The 11360-nt window shown below is 40.0% G+C and overlaps 1 pseudogene; it reads left to right on the top strand.

The window, feature by feature from the left end:
• Positions 1–813: 813 nt before the first annotated feature.
• On the top strand, positions 814–4007 carry LOC112456236 (annotated as a pseudogene).
• Positions 4008–11360: the final 7353 nt, after the last annotated feature.

The raw sequence follows: 11360 nt of genomic DNA, 5'->3' as shown, positions 1-11360 counted from the left end.
GAAGTGGTATTTTTGTATCCTTTAATTTCGACAACTTGAGGTTGACATTTCACGCAGAGCGCAACAATTGTATTTGCAGAACTTTTTTCTGGTAAATATTGAAAATATTCACCGTCAACAATTCGCTTCTCCGATTGAGTCTTCTCTATATTTTGTGTAGATGACGATTGTAATAGGGTGTCATTTGTTTCCGAAATCGTAAGTGCCGATGTACCAAAACTTTCACGAGTGTCAGAATCACTATCATTTTTACTCATCATTTTCCCAAAAATAGGAAAATTCTTCCCACAAAAATAGAAAGGTTTAAATTAAACTTTATTTTAAATAAGGAGAATTTTAAAAAATGTATTATAACGCCACCGATAAACTATCACTCACCAATTCCGCCGCCACTGAAAGAGGAAATTATCGGCGAACTTTGCCATCGCCAAACTATTTTGGTTCAAACGCCGCAATTCACACCTTAACAAAGTTAGTCCCCCCAAATGGATTATTGATATATTTTTTTTTACCAATCGTTTGGTGGTTGATTGGTAGTATTTGGTACCGTATTCAAAACGTTCGGTAGTTTCTCGTTTTTCTAGGAAATTAAAAACAAGTTTTTGATCTTTTAGCCTCCTCCCCACTTTGACTGTGGTAGTTTTTTTTTTTTTAATCGATTGGCGATTGATTGGTAATGTTTTACCGCATTAAAAACTTTTGGTGGTTGCGCGTTTCTTTAGAAAATCGAAAAAACAAATTTTTGATCTTTTTTTAGCCCCCCCACTTTGACTGTGGCAATTTTTTTTTTAATCGATTGGCGATTGATTGACAATGTTTGGTACCGCATTGAAACCTTTTGGTAGTTTCGCGTTTAAAAAAAAAAAATTATTTGTCAACAAATTTTTAACCTTCTTTAACGCCTACACTTTGACTGTTGGAAATTTTAAAATCTTTTTTTACCAATCGTTTAATGGTTGATTGGTAATGTTAAAAACTGTAAGTTATTGGAAATTTTATTTTAACATTCCAGTTATGTATAGTGACAATTACACACATTGTAGGCATTCAGGAACGCATACGTACGTACATGCACTAGGCTCTGGGGTTACATGCGCATACTCTAAGGCTTAAATGGGGCGCGCACACACTTTTGCACAACGCATACGGCGTAAACATAAAAAAATTGATCGGTCTATTTTCTTATGCACATGCATATGGACTAATCAATTCTCTCATGCTTATGTTTATGCGCTATGCAGGTTTGTCTGGATTGACCTTAAAGGCCATTGCACACAAAATTGCAAACGTTTCGGTCGATTCAGTTTTAAGCTGTAAACGCAACACTGTTAAAGTTTGATTGTTTCGTTTTAATGCCGACCGGAGGTGGAAAGTCACTTTGTTATCAATTACTTGTAATATTGACGCGCGAGTTAACAATTGTTATCTCACCATTGAAGAGTTTTATTTTGAATCAAGTTAAAAAACTCATCTGGCTCGATGTGAAAATTAAATATTTATATGTATATAATTAGATAAATAATTTGAGAAACAATGTACGATCAAGTACCGTATAGAAACGTATACTCGTGCGTCAAATCATTTGTTTCATTTCTGGGATTAAAATTTGCACAGATTCCCGCGACTCATTTGTCCGGTTCTACAACGACGAAGCAAGCAGAGGCGATATATAGGGAACTCGCCAAAAAGGACGACCCCACCCACTCTTAAAATATTATACGTAATACCGGAGAAACTCTGTGCGTCGGAAAAATTATGCAAGGCTCTGACCACTTTGTACGAGAAAAAACTATTGGCGAGATTTGTCATTGACGAAGCTCACTGCATCAATCAATGATTTCAGACCGGCGTACAAAAAATTGAAATCTCTCAGAAACGATTATCTCAAAATGCCGATAATGGCTTTGACCGCGACAGCTACGCCGCGCGTTAGAACATATATTTTGCGTCAATTGAATATGACTAAGCCAAATTGGTACGCATACGTACATTTGTACATGTACATGTGTATATGCATGTATGCATTTATATATATGTGTGTGTACGTATGCGTGTGTGCGTTAAATATACATGTATATTATATATATACTATATATATGACATATGGTTACTTTTTATTCACCAGGTTCATATCGTGTTTCAACAGACCAAATTTAAGATACAGCATACGCGCAACAAAAGGAAAAAATGTTACGATGAAATTGCAAATACGATACAGGCGAAATTTAATAAAACCTGCGGCATCGTGTACTGTTTGTCGTGCAACGATTGCGACGCGTGTGCCAAATATTTGCGAAAACGCGGCATTAGAGCGTCAAGTTATCACGCGGAACTCTCAGATAACAAAAGACGTGACTGTCAAGAAAAATGGTTTGCCAACGAGGTACACACGACAATATTTCGTACGATATTTGCGCGCGTATGTCCACGTAATATATATGTGTATAATTAAAAAATTATATCGCGTATACGCATGCACGCACATGTGTTTGCAGGTACACGTTATATGCGCGACTATAACCTTCGGGATGAGCATTGATAAATCGGATGTGCGCTTCGTGATACACGCAGCACTACCAAAATTTATAGAAGGCTATTATCAGAAAAATGATCGCGCTGGTCGTGACGGTGAGACGGCAGCGTGCATTTTATTTTATCGTTACGCGGACATGCACAGACTTAGAAGAATGATTGAATTGGATATGCCGACGCTACAAATTTGCAGTATCCACATGGCGACGTTGTTTTAAATGGTAGCATTCTGTGAAAATATTACAACGTGCTGTAGAACACTACAACTTGAATATTTTGGAGAAACATTTAATAGGCAACAATGTCTGGCAAACAAATCAACTGCGTGCGATACGTGCAGCGGTAAGATAGGTGGTACATGTAATGTATATTGCAAAACGAGGACGTGCCCCCCCCCCCACACACACACACGGCACGTATATATAATTGTTTGATGAAAAATTAAAATTACAATTAATTATAATTTTAGAATGAGATTACAGGGTTGAACGTTACCGAAGCGACGAGAGACATTGTGAGAGTTGTGAGAGATATCAACAATGAGAAACGTCACAAGCTCACGCTGGTATTCTTGACGAATATTTTCAAGGGCAGTGAGCTGAAAAAGATTCGAAAATCAGGTTTTGTATACACTCGTTGTTTCTCTATGTAAAACGGTAGAAAAATTCAAGTTGGCACATCAACATGTAAATTTGTACAATTGAATAATTGGTTTTTTTGGTGTTTTTATTTTTTCAGATTTTACGAAAGATCCTTTATATGGTCGCAGTAAATCATGGAACAAGAGTAACGTAGAACGTCTTATGCACCATATAGTATTGCAAGATTATTTACAAGAATATATGCATACGCATAACGATGTCTGCGCATATGTAAAACTTGGACCGAAAACGACAAAACTCTTGACGAGAAACAACACACAGATACATTTAATCTTGATGGGATATTCTTGGATGGTGAAATACCGATGAACAAAATTGCGATGCGTTTTAAATATTTTTTCCCAATTAATAATATTGTATGTGAGTGTGTGTGTTTGAAAGTATAGATATAGAGGAGAGATGGGGGCTATGATTATTTTGTCCATCTATTTTGCCTTTAACACGTTTTATGTTTCATCTTGTGTTTTTTATTCGAAGCAGATGGAAATTCCAATGAGACGCGCAACGAAACGTATTACGCGTGGCGTAGCTAAAGTTTCAACAGTCGTAAGGAAACTCGACGACGTAAAAGACGTGCAAAATCGTTGCTATGCTGAATTGATGGCAAAAATAAAAAAACGTACCGCGACATTGGACGTTTCTGCTTCTTCCATTATGCACGTGGTAGCTATCAGAGCTATGAGCCAGCATTTGCCGAAAACCAAGGGAACAATGTTTGAAATACCGCACGTTACCGAGACAAACTTTGTTAACGTTGGCAAACATCTGGTAAACATTATGCAGAAATACGCGACGGAAAAAACAGGTACGTGAAATGTTTGCGCGTGCATAAATAAAATACAACCGTAAAGTACCAATGTGACATTCGTGAACGCGTGCGTCGTTCGTTTCAGCACTGTTAACGGAGAAGGATGCAAAACAGACTGGCAATAGTAACGCGGCGCGTCGAGATAACGATACGTCTACACGTTCTCGCATTGGTATCACTTTCGCGATACGCGTGGCAGGAAACAAAAATGTGGCGATAAATTCACCAACGTATCGTTGGCAGTACCCACTGATAAAAAGTTTAAACGAGATGCCACAACAAGGTAATTGTAATATGAGAGATGTGTGTATACACGTGCGTACACGTGCAAACCCGTCTCTTCTATTTCACGCGTAACGCACAACGGTTGTGCACATTGAAAATGAAAAAAGTAATAGACAATCACACATGTACATATTTTATTCAATTTTTTTTGTTTTCAGTTATTTACAGTGCTGCGTGTAGAGAAAGGAGCTCAGCGTCGAGAGAAATTTGAACATTAGATTTGAAGAGTATAAATTGTAAACAGAAAATACATGTCGCGCGCATATATCAAATGACCCAACAGCGCAAAGATTAATTGACTTGATATTTTTCACTCATTTAATAAAACTGCAACAATAAACTTTTTTTTTCATATCTATGTCTGTTTTTATTTCACAATTTAACCCTTTTTTTTATTTTTTACAATAATTTTTTCAAATTAATTTACCGCATTCTCGGGTAAGTAAAGGACACATATTTTTCAAAGCTACAAATTGTTACTTTTACATTTTTTAAATCACATTTTTACTCTTTTTTTGTTTCATTTTATTTTTCTCCCTTTTTTTTTATTTTTTCTCATATGTTTTTAAATGAAAAAATGTAGCCATCTTATAAGGCCGCATTGTGATTTAACAACGACTACGCGCGCGCGCGCGCACACACACACACACACACACACACACACACACACACACGCCGGCACACGCCCGCGCACACGCGCACACGCGCACACCCGCACACGCGCACACCCGCACACGCGCGCGCGCGCGCGCACACACACACATACACACACACACACACACACACACACACACAGAATGGTGTAGAGCCGGTGGTGTTTCACAAACCACGGTCACGTGTATAAATAAATAAATACATTTTAAACAAAGTACAATAGCTCGCGCACGCTAACTTGGCTACTTATTCCCGGCGCCCAATATTTTAAATCCTATTAGATCGAATTGTCGCAGCGTTCCGAAATCCATCGAGTTGCGGTGATTTTCCGAAATCTCTTCGTTTATTCGCCACAGCGAGTGTGCGCATCTATCGCATATTTAACGTATCATAGGCCCAACGAAGCATATATTGGCGCAAATTAACTTGCATAAGTAAATATTAACTCGCGTTACGCCGCTATCGCAATGAATTTGTCTAGACCTCATATTGGTAATTATATTAATCCATCTGTAAGATTGTTTTTTTTTCTTAATTTTACGTAAATATTTATATCTATTAGTTTACGTGTGGAAAATTTAGCTCTCGCGAAACTGTGCCCAACAATATTTGTCCATCACAGTAGTATCAACATTGCGTTTTGTTGTAAAATATTTATCGCACAAGTATGTATATATTTTTAGTGATGATTTATTTGGAAAAAATGGTAAAAGAAACACACAAATATGAAATAACGAATTAATTTCACATATCGAAACTCTTTTACGCGACGTGACGCAACGCGACGTACGACACCATGTACGATAATTTCCGGAACCCTTTTTCTAAAATAATAAAAGATTTTACAAGTATTCCATTAACAAGAGTATAATTTTAAATTGCAATTTTTTTCAAACTATATATATTTCTAGAACCATTGCTGATTCACGATTGGATGAAACATTTACATCGACGTGAAAAGCAACAGCAATTGAAGCTAATGTTTGCCAAGGCAACGCTGGAATTTCCCACGACCTTTGTCGGTAAGCGACAAAACACTTATTATTTATTCGCGTACGTCCCCGCGACAAAGCAATAATAAAAATTTAAATCTGACGTCTTGTTATACATCTACGATAATCGTTTTTTTTAATATAATTTTTCAACATTAGCATTCAAAGAATCGACCATGAATACCATCTACAAACTGGTTGATTATCTAAAGCTAGAGCCAAATGTCAAATATATGGCCATTCAACTGTACGACTGCTTTAAGCGTAAATACTTTTGGAAAATATATCAAAAAAAGATTGAGGAAAATTGGTCCAAGGCTAAGTGGTTGGAAATTTGCGAAAAAGTCTCCAAACACAACGAATTGCATTTGATGTCGTGCTTTCAGTTGGCCAGCAAAATGGAATATCAGGAGACGAACAGTTGCAGTAGAATATCGCAGGTATATATTGCTTTTAAAATGCGTATTGTCATCAATTGATTCCGAGCGACTCTCATCGCGTCGAGTCAACACGTTGAAGAGATAACGTTGAAACTATTAATTCTATCCTCTCTTTTTATCTCTCACTTTTTCTCTCTCGCTAGATTTTCAACATTCTACGATTATTTAACAAGAACGTCGAGTATACGCCGAGTATGATTTCCTCTTCGGAGAGACATGTATTTCAAATGATAGACTTTAAAATGCCTTTGTACACTCCAATACACTGCATCGAGATTCTATTGGCGGCAACGGGTTTCAACGATGGGCATCAGTCAAAAATGCTCGACACCTCACTACACTTGTTGGATTTGGCTTATCTAAAGGTGATTATACATGTACACACACACACTAGACATATTTTTATAACAAATTATTCAATTACCTAAATGATTTTATAATTTTGTAATTTATAATACAATACGCACATGTATCATTTGTAGACTACAACTAATTTCCATTCTATATAAATTTCAGCACGATACTGTATATGAACAATTTCATTTGCGCTACGTGCACAATGCATCAAACGCACAGCATGCAGCCGATAGGATTGTAACATTGAAATCAAACACATTATTTCTAAGCGCGGCAATAATATATTGCGCAACATTGGTTATATGTTTACCCGACGATGTGTCTGAGAGAAAGGCAATCGAAACAAAATTGACAAAATTATTAATGACAACGCCAATCGATATATTTAAAATGGCACATGTTTTGCTACCAATGATTGTACAAAACACTCCATTACAATGTACTTGTATCATTAAACTATAATCAACTGTGAACCGAAACAGACATGCGTTTGCATTTATCGAAATCATTATCCTTGTCTTTCTCTCTCTTTTTCTCCCACTTGATATCATTATTATCCACACATGCGTTTTACCAGACTTGTCTATATTGCGTAGTGATTACAAGACTGATGATTTTATTGAATTATTACAACAACATTTATCGTCGCAGTGTACATGGTTTTTTTGTCAAGTATTCACCACACAAGTGTGAATATATTTATACATATATATTGCGACGCTTTTTCCCCCGGTCTCGCAATCCGGTGGAGGGCTATCGTGGATCGGCAGCACGCGTAACTAATTCCGACACCAAAGATTGGGCGCCAGGTGCGACGGATCGCACCACCGTACACTATAATATCTAACGCGATATTCCCGGCAATACTTCAGGGCGTAGGGCTCTTTCAGGGAATTCGGAGAGAGGCGTCACACAATCAATCACACACAAGAGAATAAATAATAATAACAGAGGATATATTTAGTCAGATAATATCAATGGGTATAATCGGTCTGAGTCTCTCGTATTACCGCAAAAATGTCGGATGGGCTGACGCACAAATGCCGCAACGCAATAAGTGCACGCGGTAATGTCGGATCTTTCACACTGTAGATTGGATCAACGCAACAGATAAACGCAGGCGAACACACAAAAGCTTAACATAACGATTCAGGTATCGCGGTACCTGGCTTCGAACTCACAACGAACTTACGCCGACGAACCGACTCGCCGCACCTTCGGTTGCTCCTTCAACGCGCACCCGGGCCACCTCGATTCCGCACGACGCAAAAATTATGGGCGATCTCGCCGAGTCGACCACGCTGGCCGGTGATTGCCCCCGAACACGAAATAAGGACTCGTATCGCGGACGATCTCGCGGCCTGCCACGCGAATCCCGAATTCTCTCGCAAGCACGGAGATTCCGCGGCCCCGCGCCGATCCCGTCGATCTTTCCGTCCCGCTAAACACAATATTTGCCGTCCTCGGGGGCCCGGATACGTTACTCAAATACGAGGGCGAGTGCCCTTCAAATTACATGACCACTCGCGGCTCGCCGTTACCCGCACAACTCGCTCTCGTTATCGCCACGCAAGGCATCACTCTCAATAATAGGGCCAAGACGCGACACGATTACGAACATAAATACTATGGCCAAGACGCGACACGATTACGAACATAAACTCTATCACAATGAAACGCGACACGATTACAAATAACGCGATACGATTACTTACATTAATGCAACGAGACGCTACACAATTCGACCCGATTAATCCGATTCACATATCTCAACGCCACGCGACTGTCGGCCGTGGCGGTGCTCGCGGGGAGGGCACAATTGGTCTCTACGCACTAGAGAGCTCACTCTCGGCAAGGCTTTGGTACGATTTCCACCCGACTCTACTTTAATGCGAGCACAAGGTAACGCACGCTCTGACCTCGCTGTCCACAGGTAATCCTGCGGCGCTCAGGTAACCGATGTGTGCCATGGGCCGATGCCTCGAGCGAACCCTCTTTTTCTTAACGCGGGGACGCCAGAGTGGTGACCTTACAATGTGTCGTCGTCCCTTCGGCAGTTCGGGCAGCTCGGGATCCGGGAGATGCTTCCTGCTTTTTAGCCGGCACGACAGTGTCGGAAACGATGGCCTGCCAGGATCGCGCCGGTTCCCCGCGCCTGCGCTGTAGCGTGTCGCTCGACCGGATTGCTGATCCTAGCGCTTCCTGCGCCTAGGCCGCACGTGCGCCGCTCCTTCCGGGGGCGCCACTCCACTTCTAGGGCACTCTTGTCGGCGCCTCAGCCTCTCGCGCGCCTCCCCTTCCGGCGGCGCCGCTGCAACTACCTCCGATTCGGCGCGGGCCTTTCGAATCAACCGGCTGTCCGGGCCGCGATGATCGAGTCGGCGTTCGGGGTCAGGCTGGCCGGGCCTCGGCCCCGTCCGCCGGCATCTTCTCGGGGCGACGGCCCCAGGGCTGCGCTTTTCCCTGGGCCGCTCCTCGGCACCCTGGTATGACTGGCGTTTCGCTCGGGGGTGTCCCGGGGTGTTCCAGATCGTTATCCTGCCGCTGTTACGACCGAGTGCGGAGTAAACTCCGGCCGGCGACGCTCATGCACTTGCGGGGAGGTCCGGGCGACCCGATTTGCAGCCATGTCCCCTGGCCGTCTCCTTAATCCTCTGCCCTTCCTCGTTGCGGCTCCCGGCCGTTGCAGGTTGACTCCGGTCACCACTGGCAATCCCTTAAAAACTTAACAACTAATTAGACCAATTACTAATACGCGACCGCCCTCCTCTCGCTCTAACGAGGAGGCATCCCCGAATTCCCCTCGGCCGAGCCCGTCCGGGAAGGAGACGCGACTTGTCACGTCACTATATATATATATATATATATATATATATATATGTTTATTAACGTTAGCATTACAGCCAAAAGGTGGACTTACGTTACAATCAATCCGTAATCTCTTATACTTGCATTCAATCCATGCATACACAAATATCCAAAAAATTCTATTATGAATTATACAAATATAAATAATCGTAGCTTCTTATTGCATCATCTCCTAATCTCACAGCCTATCTCACAACCTATTGACATTCTACATCTATCTTTTTTTTCTTTCGTATTCTTTTCCCTTACAACTTTCAACAATATCTTCACTTTGGTGATGCCCAATTTATCGTTCCAAAGTTTTTCCAATCTTTCCTTACTATCTTTTCTTAATACAGAGTAAATCATTCCTTTGTCTCAATACAATCCTCTACGTAGTGTTTCATGCTATTCTTACCTTCGTTGCAAAAAATATTCATCCGCTTATCCTTTTCTAACCAATATCTATATTATCCGATTTTAAGTTACCGCATCTTAAATTTAACAGAGCTCTGATACTATCCCCAAGGTTTTACCTTTCTAAATTATCCATCCTTAAATAGCAGGAACCTTCCAAATCTTTGCTCAACTCCTTGTATTTCTTATTATATCTTGATTCTGAAATTCTATTTTCCTCTAACTGCCTCTGAACAATCTCATCTCTGTTCTTCATTTCTTTACCTAGATTCTTCCCCTCTCTTCTCAAGACTTCCACAATCACTATACTCTACCCATTCCTATTAAAATATTTCTCCCTTTTCTTTCCATATTTATCATTCCATTCATAGCTTTCTTTATCTAACCAACACTTTATATCAGCAAATTCAATTTATTTCTCGATGGCATTTGTGCATTTTTGTATATATTGCGCCAGTTAATCGAGGAATAAATTGAATTTGCTGATTTTATTCACTGGCGGACGAAATTATTACCGATATTCAACACTTTATAGTGCACCTCTCTTCACATGCTTCCCTGACCTCATTCTCCAACTTTATGGCCTTAATTCCTCAACCTATTCTTAATTTGCTCATTTCTAATTTTTTAGACATCATATATCTTGAAGGGCAAAACTTTTAATTTAAAAACCCATCTCGCACCATCCACATTATCTTTTGTAAATTCTTTCTTCTCACCCCCATAATTCCACACCGTATGACATCACGCTTTTAACTAAATATCTAAATAACATCCCTCTTTTAATAAAATCATTCCTATACAAATCTTTTCTCCTAAATCCCAAGTCCTGTTAGCCGCAATTTTACCTTTTCTACATAATTCCTTAATATGTTCTATATAACTACCATTTCTATTAAAAACAAACTGTAGATATTTAAATGACTTAATCTCTTTGATATATTACATAAATTACAGACATAAAAAGAAAGATGCACGCGCACCAATACTGGACTTGATGGAAAATGAAAATCAACCATTTCTCGAGGACATTTTAAATAATAAGCACGGAGGAAAATGTCGGAATTGCCAAATTCGTCCAGCTTTCTTCAAAGCAAAAGTCTTGGGGTGTACATTTACCTGATTCAACAGAATCACTCGCCCGAATTTTCGCGTTAATTGCACAAAATTTGCGGTATGTACAAGAAAATTTACAGATCCTTACTTTCGGAGACATAGCGATAGTGGTGGTGGTGGTGGTGGTGGTGATGGTAGCGGCAGCGGTGGAGAAAAAAAAACGCTCATCTTCCTCGCTACCGTCATCAAAACTTTGCAGTATTTTTTAACACAATCAATATCTTTTGTTATATTCTATAATATATTTATA

Source organism: Temnothorax curvispinosus, unplaced genomic scaffold (assembly GCF_003070985.1).
Source record: "Temnothorax curvispinosus isolate PA1 unplaced genomic scaffold, ASM307098v1 QBEX01006670.1, whole genome shotgun sequence".
In the NCBI taxonomy this organism is placed as follows: domain Eukaryota; kingdom Metazoa; phylum Arthropoda; class Insecta; order Hymenoptera; family Formicidae; genus Temnothorax; species Temnothorax curvispinosus.
Note: the sequence above shows the minus strand (reverse complement) of the source record. Positions and strands in the feature narration are given on the sequence as shown.